This window comes from Pleurodeles waltl, chromosome 10 (genome assembly GCF_031143425.1).
Source record: "Pleurodeles waltl isolate 20211129_DDA chromosome 10, aPleWal1.hap1.20221129, whole genome shotgun sequence".
NCBI lineage: Eukaryota > Metazoa > Chordata > Amphibia > Caudata > Salamandridae > Pleurodeles > Pleurodeles waltl.
Genome location: NC_090449.1, coordinates 477,001,101 through 477,018,838, shown reverse-complemented (window position 1 = coordinate 477,018,838; position 17,738 = coordinate 477,001,101). Strand labels below are relative to the sequence as shown.

Here is a 17,738-nt window from a genome sequence, read left to right as displayed (position 1 = left end):
CACAGCAGCACCCAAAAACCTCTACTGCGACCCTTGCAGCTAGCAAGGTTTATTTGCGGTCTTTCTGCGTGGGAACACCCCTGCAAGCTTCATCGCGACGTGCGACATCCGTCTTCCAAAGGAGAAGTCCCTAGCTCTCTTTCTTGCAGAACTCCAAGCTTCTTCCAACTGGTGGCAGCTTTCTTGCACCCTCAGCTGGCATTTCCTGGGCTCCTGCCCACTCTCGACACTGTCTATGAGACTTGGTCCCCTTGTCTTACAGGTACTCAGGTCCGGAAATCCACTGTTGTTGCATTGCTGGTGTTTGTTCTTCCTGCAGAATCCCCCTATCACGCCTTCTGTGCTCTCTGGGGGTAGTAGGTGCACTTTACACCTACCTTTCAGGGTCTTGGAGTGGGCTATTTTTCTAACCCTCACTGTTTTCTTACAGTCCCAGTGACCCTTTACAAGCTCACATAGGTTTGGGGTCCATTCGTGGTTCGTATTCCACTTTTGGAGTATATGGTTTGTGTTGCCCCTATACCTATGTGCTCCTATTGCAATCTATTGTAATTCTACACTGTTTGCATTACTTTTCTTGCTATTACTTACCTAATTTTGGTTTGTGTACATATATCTTGTGTATATAACTTATCCTCATACTGAGGTTACTCACTGAGATACTTTTGGCGTATTGTCATAAAAATAAAGTACCTTTATTTTTAGTAACTCTGTGTATTGTGTTTTCTTATGATATTGTGCATATGACACCAGTGGCATAGTAGGAGCTTTACATGTCTCCTAGTTCAGCCTAAGCTGCTTTGCCATAGCTACCTTCTATCAGCCTAAGCTGCTAGAAACACCTCTTCTACACTAATAAGGGATAACTGGACCTGGCAAAAAGTGTAAGTACCTCTGGTACCCACTACAAGCCAGGCCAGCCTCCTACATTGGTTGTGCAGCGGTGGGATAAGAACTTGTAACTACTTACCACTTTGTCATTGTGTACTTTTCATAAGAGAATAATATACAAAACAGTTCAGTGTATGTACACCTAACAAAAAAGTTTAGATTTTCTCCTCTTAAACTTTTTACAAAGTTCTGAAAAGTTTTCTAAAACTTCTAAAAGTTTTCTAAAAGTTAGAAAAAGTTTTTTCTCTGTTCTTTAAAAAGTCCTGAAACTTTTTCTTCCTTCTCACTGCCTCTAAACCTTTTGCTATCATGTCTGTAGAAGACTCTACTCTTACAATGGTAAATTCTACTTATGACAATTTGAATTACAAGAGCCTAAGGAGTCTGCTTAGAAAGAGGTTTAGTGATAGGAAAGAACCGTACCAAAGAATTTCTATTTAACATGCTTATTGTAAATGATGAGTCCCAAACAGGCACATCAAATGAGAGGTTAATAGAAGGTTCCCAATCTGACTCAGGGGATCTCCTTGAGGGAGGTAGGGAGGGTTCTGATCAGGATCTGCCCCCTAGCAGGACACACAGTAATGTTGGTAGTAATGGAGGTTCCCATCACAGTAGGGAAGTCTTTATTTCTAGAGGCCAAGTTGCTGGGGTCCAGTCATTTAGGGACAGACCCCCCTCTCTTGTTCAAACTTGTCTTCTGTGTCCAAGCATTCCCAACCCACACACCCTGAGGATAACTTGTTAGAAAGGGAACTCAAAAACTTGAGGGTTGAAGAGACCAGACTGAAGCTTAAACAGCAACAGCTGGCCGTAGATAGGGAATACCTAGACATTGAGAAGGAGAGTCAGAGGTTGGGGTTTGGACCCCATGGTGGCAGCAGCAGTATTCCTGATAGTAATCCTGTTAGAGATCATGATTCCAGGAATCTGCACAAGATAGTCCCCCCTTACAAGGAGAGGGATGACATCAACAAGTGGTTTGCTGCACTTGAGAGGGCCTGTATGGTACAGGGGGTCCCTCAAACGCAGTGGGCTGCTATATTGTGGCTATCGTTCACTGGAAAGGGTAGGGATAGGCTCCTTACTGTTAGAGAAAGTGATGCTAACAATTCTGCAGTTTTGAAGGATGCACTCTTGGATGGATTTGGCTTAACCACTGAACAATACAGGATTAAGTTCAGAGACACCAGAAAAGAGTCCTCACAAGACTGGACAGACTTTGTAGACTGTTCAGTGAAGGCCTTGGAGGGGTGGTTACATGGCAGTAAAGTATCTGACTATGAAAGCCTGTATAATCTTATTCTGAGAGAGCATATTGTGAATAACTGTATGTCTGACTTGTTACACCAATATCTAGTGGACTCAGATCTGACTTCTCCCCAAGAATTGGGAAAGAAGGCAGACAAATGGGTCAGAACAAGAGTGAACAGAAAAGTTCATACAGAGGGTGACAAGGATGGCAACAAGAAGTATGGTAAGTCTTCTGACAAGGGTGGGGACAAAAGTAAAACTGAGTCTTCATCAGGCCCACAAAAATCCTCTGGTGGGGGTGGTGGGTCCAAATCCTCTTCCAATAATCAACCTAAAAAGCCTTGGTGTTATTTGTGTAAAGTCAAAGGCCAATGGACAACTGATGCCAGTTGTCCAAAGAAAATCACCAAACCTCCCACTACCACAACCCCTGCTGCAAATTCTAGTGCCCCTAGTAATAGCAGTGGTAGTGGGAGCAAACCTACAAATAGCCAATCCAAGGGAGTAGCTGGGCTCACTATTGGTAATGTAGTTGGGGTTGGTCTTGTTAGGGAGACCACAGAGGCTGTGTTAGTCTCTGAAGGTGCCATTGATTTGGCCACCTTGGTTGCTTGTCCCCTTAATATGGATAAGTATAAGCAACTTCCCCTAATAAATGGTGTTGAGGTTAAGGCCTACAGGGACACAGGTGCCAGTGTTACCATGGTGATAGAGAAAGTGGTCCACCCTGAATAACACCTACTTGGTCAGCAGTACCAAGTGACAGACGCTCATCACAACACTCTTAGCCATCCCATGGCTGTTGTGAATCTTAAACTTGGGGGGGGGGGTTACTGGTCCAAAGAAAGTTGTGGTTGCCTCAGATTTACCTGTAGACTGTCTACTAGGGAACGATTTAGAGACATCAGCTTGGGCAGAAGTGGAGTTGGAGGCTCATGCAGCAAAGCTGGGCATTCCTGGGCACATTTTTGCTTTGACAAAGGCTCAGGCCAAAAAGCAAAAAGGAGAGGGTAACTTGGATCCTGGAACAATGGACCAAGTGCTCCCTAAAGCTAGGGCTAGCAAGGGTAAATCCCTACCCACTATCCCTCACTCTACAGATGATTCTCCTTCTGAGGAAGAAGAATTTCCTCCCTGTGCAGAACCTTCACCAGATGAGCTGGCAGCAGACACTGTTGAGCTTTTGGGTGGAGGGGGGCCTGCCAGGGAAGAGCTGAGTGTGGCACAGCAAACCTGTCCCACGTTAGAGGGTCTCAGACAGCAAGCTGTCAAACAGCAAAATGGGGATGTCAGTGACTCACATAGAGTTTACTGGCAGGACAACGTCTTGTACACTGAGGCAAGGGACCTAAAACCTGGAGCAGCCAGGAGATTGGTCATTCCCCTGCAGTACAGAGAGTTCCTCCTAACTCTTGCACATGACATTCCTTTGGCTGGGCATTTGGGCCAGATCAAAACATGGGAAAGGCTTGTCCCCCTGTTTCACTGGCCTAGGATGTCAGAGGACACAAAAGATTTTTGCAAGTCTTGTGTGACCTGCAAAGCCAGTGGCAAGACTGGTGGCACTCCAAAGGCTCCACTTATTCCACTACCTGTTATTGGGGTTCCCTTTGAAAGGGTATGGGTTGACATAGTTGCCCCCCTTGACCCTCCTACTGCTTCAGGCAATAGGTTTATCTTGGTGGTTGTGGACCATGCCATAAGATATCCTGAAGCAATTCCTCCAAGGACCACTACAGCTCCTGCAGTGGCAAAGGCTCTCCGGGGAATCTTTTCCAGGGTTGGTTTCCCTAAACAGGTTGTATCCTACAGGGGTAGCAACTTCACGTCTGCATACATGTCTCCAGGTGGTTCATGCTCTGGGGGTAGCCTGCCTTCACCCTGCACCAGAAGCTCCGAAGAAATCTCCAGTGGGTCGGCGGAATCTTCCCCCTGCTAACGCAGGCACCAAAAGACTGCAACACTGGTCCTCTGGGTCCCCTCTCATCCTGACGAGCGTGGTTCCTGGAACGCAGCAACTCTGTCCAAGTGACTCCCACAGTGCAGTGACTCTTCAGTCCAAGTTTGGTGGAGGTAAGTCCTTGCCTCCCTACGCTAGACTGCATTGCTGGGTACCACTTGATTTGCAGCTGCTCCGGCTCCTGTGCACTCTTCCAGGATTTCCTTCATGCACAGCCAAGCCTGGGTCCCCGGCACTCCCTCCTGCAGTGCACAACCTTCTGAGTTGTCCTCCGGCGTCGTGGGACTCCCTTTTGTGACTTCGCATGGACTCCGGTTCACTCTTCTACCAAGTGCCTGTTCAGGTACTTCTGCGGGTGCTTCCTGCTTTTGTGAGGGCTCCCTGAGTTGCTGGCGCCCCTTCTGTCTCCTCCTCCAAGTGGCGACATCCTGGTCCCTCCTGGGCCACAGCAGCACCCAAAAACCTCTACTGCGACCCTTGCAGCTAGCAAGCCTTGTTTGTGGTCTTTATGCGTCAGAACACCTCTGCAAGCTTCATCGCGACGTGGGACATCCGTTTTCCAAAGGAGAAGTCCCTAGCTCTCTTTTTTCTTCAAGAACTCCAAGCTTCTTCCAACCGGTGGCAGCTTCCTTGCACCCTCAGCTGGCATTTCCTGGGCTCCTGCCTACTCTCGACACTGTCGCGACTATTGGACTTGGTCCCCTTGTCTTACAGGTACCCAGGTCTGGAAATCCACTGTTGTTTCATTGCTGGTGTTTGTTCTTCCTGCAGAATCCCCCTATCATGACTTCTGTGCTCTCTGGGGGTAGTAGGTGGCTACTACCTACCTTTCAGAGTCTTGGGGTGGGCTATTTTTCTAACCCTCACTGTTTTCTTACAGTTCCAGTGACCCTCCACAAGCTCACATAGGTTTGGGGTCCATTCGTGGTTCGCATTCCACTTTTGGAGTATATGGTTTGTGTTGCCCCTGTACCTATGTGGTCCTATTGCAATATATTGTAATTCTACACTGTTTGCATTACTTTTCTTGCTATTACTTACCTAATTTTGGTTTGTGTACATATATCTTGTGTATATAACTTATCCTCATACTGAGGGTACTCACTGAGATACTTTTGGCGTATTGTCATAAAAATAAAGCACCTTTATTTTTAGTAACTCTGTGTATTGTGTTTTCTTATGATATTGTGCATATGACACCAGTGGTATAGTAGGAGCTTTACATGTCTCCTAGTTCAGCCTAAGCTGCTTTGCCATAGCTACCTTCTATCAGCCTAAGCTGCTAGAATCACCTCTTCTACACTAATAAGGGATAACTGGACCTGGCACAAGGTGTAAGTACCTCTGGTACCCACTACAAGCCAGGCCAGCCTCCTTCATTGGTTGTGCAGCGGTGGGATAAGTACTTGTAACTACTTACCACTTTGTCATTGTGTACTTTTCATAAGAGAATAATATACAAAACAGTTCAGTGTATGTACACCTAACCAAAAAGTTTTGCTTTTCTCCTCTTAAACTTTCACAAAGTTCTGAAAAGTTTTCTAAAACTTCTAAAAGTTTTCTAAAAGTTAGAAAAGGTTTTTTCTCTGTTCTTTAAAAAGTCCTGAAACTTTTTCTTCCTTCTCACTGTCTCTAAACTTTTTGCTATCATGTCTGTAGAAGACTCTACTCTTAAAATGGTCAATACTACTTATGCCAATTTGAATTACAAGAGCCTAAGGAGTCTCTGCTTAGAAAGAGGTTTAGTGATGGGAAAGAACCCTACCAAAGAATTTCTATTTAACATGCTTATTGTAAATGATGAGTCCCAAGCAGGCACATCAAATGAGAGGTTAATAGAAGGTTCCCAATCCGACTCAGGGGATCTCCTTGAGGGAGGTAGGGAGGGTTCTGATCAGGATGTGCCCCTAGCAGGACACACGGTAATGTTGGTAGTAATGGAGGTTCCCATCACAGTAGGGAAGTCTTTATTCCTAGAGGCCAAGTTGCTAGGGTCCAGTCAGTTAGGGACAGATCCCCTCTCTTGTTTCAAACTTGTCTTCTGTGTCCAAGCATAAGGAGGATAATTTGTTAGAAAGGGAACTCAAAATGTTGAGGGTTGAAGAGACCAGTCTGAAGCTTAAACAGCAACAGCTGGCCTTAGATAGGGAATCCCTAGACATTGAGAAGGAGAGACAGAGGTTGGGGTTTGGACCCCATGGTGGCAGCAGCAGTATTCCTGATAGTAATCCTGTTAGAGAGCATGATTCCAGGAATCTGCACAAGATAGTCTCCCCCTTACAAGGATGGGGATGACATCAACAAGTGGTTTGCTGCACTTGAGAGGGCCTGTATGGTACAGGGGGTCCCTCAAACGCAGTGGGCTGCTATATTGTGGCTATCTTTCATTGGAAAGGGTAGGGATAGGCTCCTTACTGTTAGAGAAAGTGATGCTAACAATTTTGCAGTTTTGAAGGATGCACTCTTGGATGGATTTGGCTTAACCACTGAACAATACAGGATGAAGTTCAGAGACACCAGAAAAGAGTCCTCACAAGACTGGACAGACTTTGTAGACTGTTCAGTGAAGGCCTTGGAGGGGTGGTTACATAGCAGTAAAGTATCTTACTATGAAAGCCCGTATAATCTTATTCTGAGAGAGCATATTCTGAATAACTGTATGTCTGACTTGTTACACCAATATCTAGTGGACTCAGATCTGACCTCTCCCCAAGAATTGGGAAAGAAGGCAGACAAATGGGTCAGAACAAGAGTGAACAGAAAAGTTCATACAGAGGGTGACAAGGATGGCAAGAAGAAGGATGGTAAGTCTTCTGACAAGGGTGGGGACAAAAGTAAAACTGAGTCTTCATCAGGCCCACAAAAATCCTCTAGTGAGGGGTGGTGGGTCCAAATCTTCTTCCAATAATCAACCTAAAAAGTCTTGGTGTTATTTGTGTAAAGTCAGAGGCCATTGGACAACTGATGCCAGTTGTCCAAAGAAAAACACCAAACCTCCCACTACCACAACCCCTGCTGCAAATTCTAGTGCCCCTAGTAATAGCAGTGGTGGTGGGAGCAAACCTACAAATAGCCAATCCAAGGGAGTAGGTGGGCTCACTATTGGTAATGTAGTTGGGGTTGGTCTTGTTAGGGAGACCACAGAGGCTGTGTTAGTCTCTGAAGGTGCCATTGATGTGGCCACCTTGGTTGCTTGTCCCCTTAATATGGATAAGTATAAGCAACTTCCCCTTATAAATGGTGTTGAGGTTCAGGCCTACAGGGACACAGGTGCCAGTGTTACCATGGTGATAGAGACAGTGGTCCACCCTAAATAACACCTACTTGGTCAGCAGTACCAAGTGACAGACGCTCATAACAACACTCTTAGCCACCCCATGGCTGTTGTGAATCTCAACTGGGGGGGGGAAGTTACTGGTCCAAAGAAAGTTGTGGTTGCCTCAGATTTACCTGTAGACTGTCTACTAGGGAACGATTTAGAGACATCAGCTTGGGCAAAAGTGGAGTTGGAGGCTCATACAGCAATGCTGGGCATTCCTGGGCATATTTTTGCTTTGACAAGGGCTCAGGCCAAAAAGCAAAAAGGAGGGGGTAACTTGGATCCTGGAACAATGGACCAAGTGCTCCCTAAAGCTAGGGCTAGCAAGGGTAAATCCCTACCCACTATCCCTCCCTCTACAGATGATTCTCCTTCTGAGGAAGAAGAATTTCCTCCCTGTGCAGAACCTTCACCAGATGAGCTGGCAGCAGACACTGTTGAGCTTTTGGGTGGAGGGGGGCCTGCCAGGGAAGAGCTGAGTGTGGCACAGCAAACCTGTCCCACGTTAGAGGGTCTCAGACAGCAAGCTGTCAAACAGCAAAATGGGGATGTCAGTGACTCACATAGAGTTTACTGGGAGGACAACCTCTTATACACTGAGGCAAGGGACCTAAAACCTGGAGCAGCCAGGAGATTGGTCATTCCCCTGCAGTACAGAGAGTTCCTCCTAACTCTTGCACATGACATTCCTTTGGCTGGGCATTTGGGCCAGATCAAAACATGGGAAAGGCTTGTCCCCCTGTTTCACTGGCCTAGGATGTCAGAGGACACAAAAGATTTTTGCAAGTCTCGTGTGACCTGCCAAGCCAGTGGCAAGATTGGTGGCACTCCAAAAGTTCCACTTATTCCACTACCTGCGGTTGGGATTCCCTTTGAAAGGGTAGGGGTTGACATAGTTGGCCCCCTTGACCCTCTTACTGCTTCAGGCAATAGGTTTATCTTGGTGGTTGTGGACCATGCCATAAGATATCCTGAAGCAATTCCTCTAAGGACCACTACAGCTCCTGCAGTGGCAAAGGCCCTCCGGGGAATCTTTTCCAGGGTTGGTTTCCCTAAACAGGTTGTATCATACAGGGGTAGCAACTTCACGTCTGCATACATGTCTCCAGGTGGTGCATGCTCTGGGGGTAGCCTGCCTTCACCCTGCACCAGAAGCTCTGAAGAAATCTCCTGTGTGTCGACGGAATCTTCCCCCTGCTAACGCAGGCACCAAAAGACTGCAACACTGGTCCTCTGGGTTCCCTCTCATCCTGACGAGCGTGGTCCCTGGAACTCAGCAACTCTGATCCAAGTGACTCCCACAGTCCAGTGACTCTTCAGTCCAAGTTTGGTGGAGGTAAGTCCTTGCCTCCCCACGCTAGACTACATTGCTGGTTACCAAGTGATTTGCAGCTGCTCCGGCTCCTGTGCACTCTTCCAGGATTTCCTTCATACACAGCCAAGCCTGGGTCCCCGGCACTCCTTCCAGCAGTGCACAACCTTCTGAGTTGTCCTCCGGCGTCGTGGGACTCCCTTTTGTGACTTTGCATGGACTCCGGTTCACTCTTCTTCCAAGTGCCTGTTCAGGTACTTCTGTGGGTGGTGCCTGCTTTTGTGAGGGCTCCCTGAGTTGCTGGGCGCCCCTTCTGTCTCCTCCTTAAGTGGCGACATCCTGGTCCCTCCTGGGCCACAGCAGCACCAAAAACCTCTACTGCGACCCTTGCAGCTAGCAAGCCTTGTTTGTGGTCTTTATGCGTGGGAACACCTCTGCAAGCTTCATCGCGACGTGGGACATCCGTCTTCCAAAGGAGAAGTCCCTAGCTCTCTTTTTTCTTCCAGAACTCCAAGCTTCTTCCAACCGGTGGCAGCTTCCTTGCACCCTCAGCTGGCATTTCCTGGGCTCCTGCCCACTCTCGACACTGTCGCGACTATTGGACTTGGTCCCTTTGTCTTACAGGAACCCAGGTCTGGAAATCCACTGTTGTTTCATTGCTGGTGTTTGTTCTTCCTGCAGAATCCCCCTATCACGACTTCTGTGCTCTCTGGGGGTAGTAGGTGCCTACTACCTACCTTTCAGAGTCTTGGGGTGGGCTAGTTTTCTAACCCTCACTGTTTTCTTACAGTTCCAGTGACCCTCTACAAGCTCATATAGGTTTGGGGTCCATTCGTGGTTCGCATTCCACTTTTGGAGTATATGGTTTGTGTTGCCCCTGTACCTATGTGGTCCTATTGCAATCTATTGTAATTCTACACTGTTTGCATTACTTTTCTTGCTATTACTTACCTAATTTTGGTTTGTGTACATATATCTTGTGTATATAACTTATCCTCATACTGAGGGTACTCACTGAGATACTTTTGGCGTATTGTCATAAAAATAAAGCACCTTTATTTTTAGTAACTCTGTGTATTGCGTTTTCTTATGATATTGTGCATATGACACCAGTGGTATAGTAGGAGCTTTACATGTCTCCTAGTTCAGCCTAAGCTGCTTTGCCATAGCTACCTTATATCAGCCTAAGCTGCTAGAATCACCTCTTCTACACTAATAAGGGATAACTGGACCTGGCACAAGGTGTAAGTACCTCTGGTACCCACTACAAGCCAGGTCAGCCTCCTACATTGGTTGTGCAGCGGTGGGATAAGTACTTGTAACTACTTACCACTTTGTCATTGTGTACTTTTCATAAGAGAATAATATACAAAACAGTTCAGTGTATGTACACCTAACCAAAAAGTTTTGCTTTTCTCCTCTTAAACTTTTCACAAAGTTCTGAAAAGTTTTCTAAAACTTCTAAAAGTTTTCTAAAAGTTAAAAAAGGTTTTTTCTCTGTTCTTTAAAAAGTCCTGAAACTTTTTCTTCCTTCTCACTGTCTCTAAACCTTTTGCTATCATGTCTGTAGAAGACTCTACTCTTAAAATGGTCAATACTACTTATGACAATTTGAATTACAAGAGCCTAAGGAGTCTCTGCTTAGAAAGAGGTTTAGTGATAGGAAAGAACCCTACCAAAGAATTTCTATTTAACATGCTTATTGTAAATGATGAGTCCCAAGCAGGCACATCAAATGAGAGGTTAATAGAAGGTTCCCAATCCGACTCAGGGGATCTCATTGAGGGAGGTAGGGAGGGTTCTGATCAGGATGTGCCCCCTAGCAGGACACACGGTAATGTTGGTAGTAATGGAGGTTCCCATCACAGTAGGGAAGTCTTTATTCCTAGAGGCCAAGTTTCTAGGGTCCAGTCAGTTAGGGACAGATCCCCCTCTCTTGTTTCAAACTTGTCTTCTGTGTCCAAGCATAAGGAGGATAATTTGTTAGAAAGGGAAGTCAAAATGTTGAGGGTTGAAGAGACCAGACTGAAGCTTAAACAGCAACAGCTGGCCTTAGATAGGGAATCCCTACACATTGAGAAGGAGAGACAGAGGTTGGGGTTTGGACCCCATGGTGGCAGCAGCAGTATTCCTGATAGTAATCCTGTTAGAGAGCATGATTCCAGGAATCTGCACAAGATAGTCCCCCTCTTACAAGGATGGGGATGACATCAACAAGTGGTTTGCTGCACTTGAGAGGGCCTGTATGGTACAGGGGGTCCCTCAAAGGCAGTGGGCTGCTATATTGTGGCTATCTTTCACTGGAAAGGGTAGGGATAGGCTCCTTACTGTTAGAGAAAGTGATGCTAACAATTTTGCAGTTTTGAAGGATGCACTCTTGGATGGATTTGGCTTAACCACTGAACAATACAGGATGAAGTTCAGAGACACCAGAAAAGAGTCCTCACAAGACTGGACAGACTTTGTAGACTGTTCATGGAAGGCCTTGGAGGGGTGGTTACATAGCAGTAAAGTATCTTACTATGAAAGCCTGTATAATCTTATTCTGAGAGAGCATATTCTGAATAACTGTATGTCTGACTTGTTACACCAATATCTAGTGGACTCAGATCTGACCTCTCCCCAAGAATTGGGAAAGAAGGCAGACAAATGGGTCAGAACAAGAGTGAACAGAAAAGTTCATACAGAAGGTGACAAGGATGGCAAGAAGAAGGATGGTAAGTCTTCTGACAAGGGTGGGGACAAAAGTAAAACTGAGTCTTCATCAGGCCCACAAAAATCCTCTAGTGCTGGGGTGGTGGGTCCAAATCCTCTTCCAATAATCAACCTAAAAAGCCTTGGTGTTATTTGTGTAAAGTCAAAGGCCATTGGACAACTGATGTCAGTTGTCCAAAGAAAAACACCAAACCTCCCACTACCACAACCCCTGCTGCAAATTCTAGTGCCCCTAGTAATAGCAGTGGTGGTGGGAGAAAACCTACAAATAGCCAATCCAAGGGAGTAGCTGGGCTCACTATTGGTGATGTAGTTGGGGTTGGTCTTGTTAGGGAGACCACAGAGGCTGTGTTAGTCTCTGAAGGTGCCATTGATTTGGCCACTTTGGTTGCTTGTCCCCTTAATATAGATAAGTATAAGCAACTTCCCCTAATAAATGGTGTTGAGGTTCAGGCCTACAGGGACACAGGGGCCAGTGTTACCATGGTGATAGAGACAGTGGTCCACCCTGAATAACACCTACTTGGTCAGCAGTACCAAGTGACAGACGCTCATAACAACACACTTAGCCACCCCATGGCTGTTGTGAATCTCAACTGGGGGGGGGGAGTTACTGGTCCAAAGAAAGTTGTGGTTGCCTCAGATTTACCTGTAGACTGTCTACTAAGGAACGATTTAGAGGCATCAGCTTGGGCAAAAGTGGAGTTGGAGGCTCATGCAGCAAAGCTGGGCATTCCTGGGCATATTTTTGCTTTGACAAGGTCTCAGGCCAAAAAGCAAAAAGGAGAGGGTAACTTGGATCCTGGAACAATGGACTAAGTGCTCCCTAAAGCTAGGGCTAGCAAGGGTAAATCCCTACCCACTATCCCTCCCTCTACAGATGATTCTCCTTCTGAGGAAGAAGAATTTCCTCCCTGTGCAGAACCTTCACCAGATGAGCTGGCAGCAGACACTGTTGAGCTTTTGGGTGGAGGGGGGCCTGCCAGGGAAGAGCTGAGTGTGGCACAGCAAACCTGTCCCACGTTAGAGGGTCTCAGACAGCAAGCTGTCAAACAGCAAAATGGGGATGTCAGTGACTCACATAGAGTTTACTGGGAGGACAACCTCTTGTACACTGAGGCAAGGGACCCTAAAACCTGGAGCAGCCAGGAGATTGGTCATTCCCCTGCAGTACAGAGAGTTCCTCCTAACTCTTGCACATGACATTCCTTTGGCTGGGCATTTGGGCCAGATCAAAACATGGGAAAGGCTTGTCCCCCTGTTTCACTGGCCTAGGATGTCAGAGGACACAAAAGATTTTTGCAAGTCTTGTGTGACCTGCCAAGCCAGTGGCAAGACTGGTGGCACTCCAAAGGCTCCACTTATTCCACTACCTGTGGTTGGGGTTCCCTTTGAAAGGGTAGGGGTTGACATTGTTGGCCCCCTTGACCCTCCTACTGCTTCAGGCAATAGGTTTATCTTGCTGGTTGTGGACCATGCCATAACATATCCTGAAGCAATTCCTCTAAGGACCACTACAGCTCCTGCAGTGGCAAAGGCCCTCCGGGGAATCTTTTCCAGGGTTGGTTTCCCTAAACAGGTTGTATCATACAGGGGTAGCAACTTCACGTCTGCATACATGTCTCCAGGTGGTGCATGCTCTGGGGGTAGCCTGCCTTCACCCTGCACCAGAAGCTCCGAAGAAATCTCCTGTGTGTCGACGGAATCTTCCCCTGCTAACGCAGGCACCAAAAGACTGCAACACAGGTCCTCTGGGTCCCCTCTCATCCTAACGAGCGTGGTCCCTGGAACTCAGCAACTCTGTCCAAGTGACTCCCACAGTCCAGTGACTCTTCAGTCCAAGTTTGGTGGAGGTAAGTCCTTGCCTCCCCACGCTAGACTGCATTGCTGGGTACCAAGTGATTTGCAGCTGCTCCGACTCCTGTGCACTCTTCCAGGATTTCCTTCATACACAGCCAAGCCTGGGTCCCCGGCACTCCTTCCTGCAGTGCACAGCCTTCTGAGTTGTCCTCCGGCGTCGTGGGACTCCCTTTTGTGACTTTGCATGGACTCTAGTTCACTCTTCTTCAAAGTGCCTGTTCAGGTACTTCTGCGGGTGGTGCCTGCTTTTGTGAGGGCTCCCTGAGTTGCTGGGCGCCCCTTCTGTCTCCTCCTCCAAGTGGCGACATCCTGGTCCCTCCTGGTCCACAGCAGCACCCAAAAACCTCTACTGCGACCCTTGCAGCTAGCAAGCCTTGTTTGTGGTCTTTATGTGCCAGAACACCTCTGCAAGCTTCATCGCGACGTGGGACATCCGTCTTCCAAAGGAGAAGTCCCTAGCTCTCTTTTTTCTTCCAGAACTCCAAGCTTCTTCCAACTGGTGGCAGCTTCCTTGCACCCTCAGCTGGCATTTCCTGGGCTCCTGCCCACTCTCGACACTGTCGCGACTATTGGACTTGGTCCCCTTGTCTCACAGGTACCCAGGTCCGGAAATCCACTGTTGTTTCATTGCTGGTGTTTGTTCTTCCTGCAGAATCCCTCTATCACGACTTCTGTGCTCTCTGGGGGTAGTAGGTGCCTACTACCTACCTTTCAGAGTCTTGGGGTGGGCTATTTTTCTAACCCTCACTGTTTTCTTACAGTCCCAGTGACCCTCTACAAGCTCACATAGGTTTGGGGTCCATTCGTGGTTCGCATTTCACTTTTGGAGTATATGGTTTGTGTTGCCCCTGTACCTATGTGGTCCTATTGCAATATATTGTAATTCTACACTGTTTGCATTACTTTTCTTGCTATTACTTACCTAATTTTGGTTTGTGTACATATATCTTGTGTATATAACTTATCCTCATATTGAGGGTACTCACTGAGATACTTTTGGCGTATTGTCATAACAATAAAGCACCTTTATTTTTAGTAACTCTGGTAACTCTGTGTATTGCATTTTCTTATGATATTGTGCATATGACACCAGTGGTATAGTAGGAGCTTTACATGTCTCCTAGTTCAGCCTAAGCTGCTTTGCCATAGCTACCTTCTATCAGCCTAAGCTGCTAGAATCACCTCTTCCACACTAATAAGGGATAACTGGACCTGACACAAGGTGTAAGTACCTCTGGTACCCACTACAAGCCAGGCCAGCCTCCTTCAATTATGCATTGTAGTCGTACCACTTTTTTGCACAGTCACAGTGTAAAATGGTAGCCCACATATACAAACCCACACAAGGACTAATTTGAGATGCCTTGCGTAGCTTTGTAAAATTAAAAAATAATGTGATGCAGCACCTTGTGCTAAACTTTGTTGGGGATGTGTTTCATGGGTGGACCAGCAGTGTTCCCATGCATCTGCCATCTATTTTGATGCAAACCCAGATTTACTAAAGGTAGTGAACCTGGGTTTGTTGCAAACTGGTGCACCTTCTCTAGGCTGGCATAACATGGAGAAATATTTATTCTTGTTACTTCCTCTACAAACAAGGAGGAATATGCCGCCAAGGCTTGTTGTTGTACAAGAAGCTATTCCTTCCTGCACATAAGCAATCCTGCCTGTAATGCAGGCATGCTTGCACCATGGTGCAAGTGTGCCTAAGTTGGTGCTAGGCTGCCCAAAGTAACCAGCGCTATGAGGGAGAAGTTCACTATATCGAATCAATACAGCACATTTAGTTTTCTCTCGTTTTCACGATACGCAGCACAACAAGTAGACTTGTGTTGCATTGTGTGAAAGGTTAGTACATCTGGTTCAGAGTATCCATTAGAAAGAGAGTTAGTGAAGAAAAGTAACTCATTCTTCTAAGGAATACTTCTACCTACAAATTCCTCTCATTTAGAATAGATACCAAAGCATTGCTCCTCGAGGTGGCAGGTCTGTGGAATTAATCAGATTAAAACATCCTAAAGAACGGAAAAGGCGAAATGCCCATCCCGTTGGACTTGGCTGTCAAGACATGGCAGAAAAGCTTTGTGAACTTGTGTGTACACTGACACCCACGTTGCCGGCCTGACAGGTGTCAAGGTCATGCACTTCATGTGCCAGTGCAGTGGTAGCAGCCTTGGCCCTGTTGGAATGGGCTCTCAATCCATTCAGAAGTTGCCTTTTGGCCAGTGTTTAGCAGATCATAATGCAGAGGACTAGCCACCACAACAGTCTCTTTCTGCACTGTCTTACTTTTCTTTGTTCTGGAGAAGCCAACAAAGAGCTGATCAACCACCTAATAGCCTTTGGTGCGATCAGTGTAAAAGCCTAAGCCTCTTTAGAGATTCAGAAGATTGAGTTACTCCTACTTTTGTGAGGGGTGAGGTGGCGAAAAGACCATTGGGAGGCTGCTCTGGTCCTTAACACCACTTGGAAAAAGGTGGTGTGAGGCAAGTGCAACAAGAAAGCTTGGGGATCCAATTGTACCGCGACCAGGGACAGACTATTGACTCAAATGGCCTTCACATGAGATAAGTGAGGATCAAATTGAGATCCCCTGTAGCATCACAAAAGATTTGGAGGAGTCAAACCTTTTGAGAATATCATCACAATCGGTGATGTGAACAAGGATGGTTGGTTTGAGGCTGACAGATAGTCTTTACCGGTGCCCACTGCAAGTCCTTGCTGAGCCCGAAATAACAAAAACCATAAGACAACTGATAGTTCTGCCTACAACTGGTCAGTTTTGCATGTGCCAGCCCAGGCTACAAAGTTGCCTCAGTGTCCTGTCTAGACAGTCTTTGTAGAAAGACTCCTGGTAGCCAGGATTACACAACAACTTTAGGTGGAAGATCAAACATGGTCAACTGCTGCAGCTCAATCTTCACGCATGGAGGTGCAAATTGTGCAGGTTTGGGTGTTAGATTCTGCCCTGCTTCTGCAACAGGAAATCCCCCCAAAGCTGTAGGCTGATCTGGAAACAGAAGCTCATGCCCAGAGGTTCTAAGTACCACAATCTCCTGGCCCAATCAGAAGCCATCAGAATGGCCCGGGAACTGGTTGTAAATGATCTTCTTCATAACTCAGGATAGGTAGCAACGGAAAGACATATAGAAGTCCTGTGCTCCTCTCTGTTGGGATTCATTTTCCAAAAGAGAGCATTCTTGGGAATTCCAGTGTGCACAATGTTTGACATTGCACATTCTCAGCAGTGGCAAAAAGATCAAGCAAGAGTTCTCCCTAATGCTGGAAAATGCTGTGTTCCCCTTCGGGTTGTAACCTTGATTCATGATCTGCCAGGCACCATTGGCTCAGATCTTCCTCTTTGTCATTCAAAGATCCTGCCAGGTGGGTCATGGCTGGGGAAAAGCCCTGACACTCCAGCCAGCTTGAAGTGCCTCAAGCCACTAAACCCAGAACCCAACCTAACCCTGCTTGTTGCAGTATCACATGGTGGTGGTTTTGTCGGTGGGAACTGGAACCAGACTCCCCTTGAGGATGATTGGAAGACTTCCAGTGCCAGGGGAGTGGCATGCAACAGGTTGATGTGGAGGCGAGTCTCTGCCACTGATCAGTGTCTGTGGTCAGCAAATCTCCCACATGATCTCCCCAACCCAGCAGTGATGCATATGTCACCATCATCATCTCTGAGTGGACCAGAGAGAGGGAGCTGCCACAGGCCTAACTGCAGTTGACCAACCACTGCAGGTCCTTTGCCGTCTCCTCTTTAACCAGAAAGGAATCTGACAGGATCCCCTGGGGGGTAGGCCCACTGAGAATTAAGGTTCTACCTCAGAGCGCAAGCATGCCACCTGTAGTTCTGCAGGTCCAAAGCCATCATCCAGTTGCCTAGATCGAGGGAAAACAGAAACTGGTCCAGTGGGAACATCCTGAATTTGTCCTTCCACAAGAAGGCATTCAAAGGGTGCAGATCTATGATGGGATCTGAGACATCCTTATTCAGCATGAGAAAACAGCAGGAGTAAATATCAACCAATTTTTCCAGAGCGGGAGCCCCTATTGGCTTCTTTGGCTAAAATAGCCTGCACTCCTTGTAGAAAAATGTATAGGTGCTCCTCTGAAGATGTTCTCATGTGGGCAGGAGGTGCAGCAGATCAAACAGGAATGTAAGGGCATAAACCAGTTGAACGATTTAAAGTTCTCAACAGTGAAATGTTATCTTTTGCCACCCTTGGTAAAAATGTCTGATCTAGCAATCCAGAGGTTAGTTATGTGCCACTAAGGGGAACCTGAAGTGTCTTGGAGATGATGCTGCAGGGGCGTGGGACTGGTAAGTGCACTTCAGCTGATGGCCTTGGTGATGTCTACTTGATCTCCACCCGACCCCCAAAAACAACTAGGGTGCCTGTTGCAGGGGCATTAAGCCTTTG

At 46.9% G+C, this 17,738-nt stretch overlaps 1 protein-coding gene across 2 annotated transcripts in view; it reads right to left on the bottom strand.

Annotated features, from left to right (window-relative positions):
* The window catches only part of NOS3 (nitric oxide synthase 3), a 780,913-nt gene that overhangs the window by 321,147 nt on the left and 442,028 nt on the right, over positions 1-17,738 (bottom strand). The gene's annotated exons all lie outside the window — the stretch shown is intronic.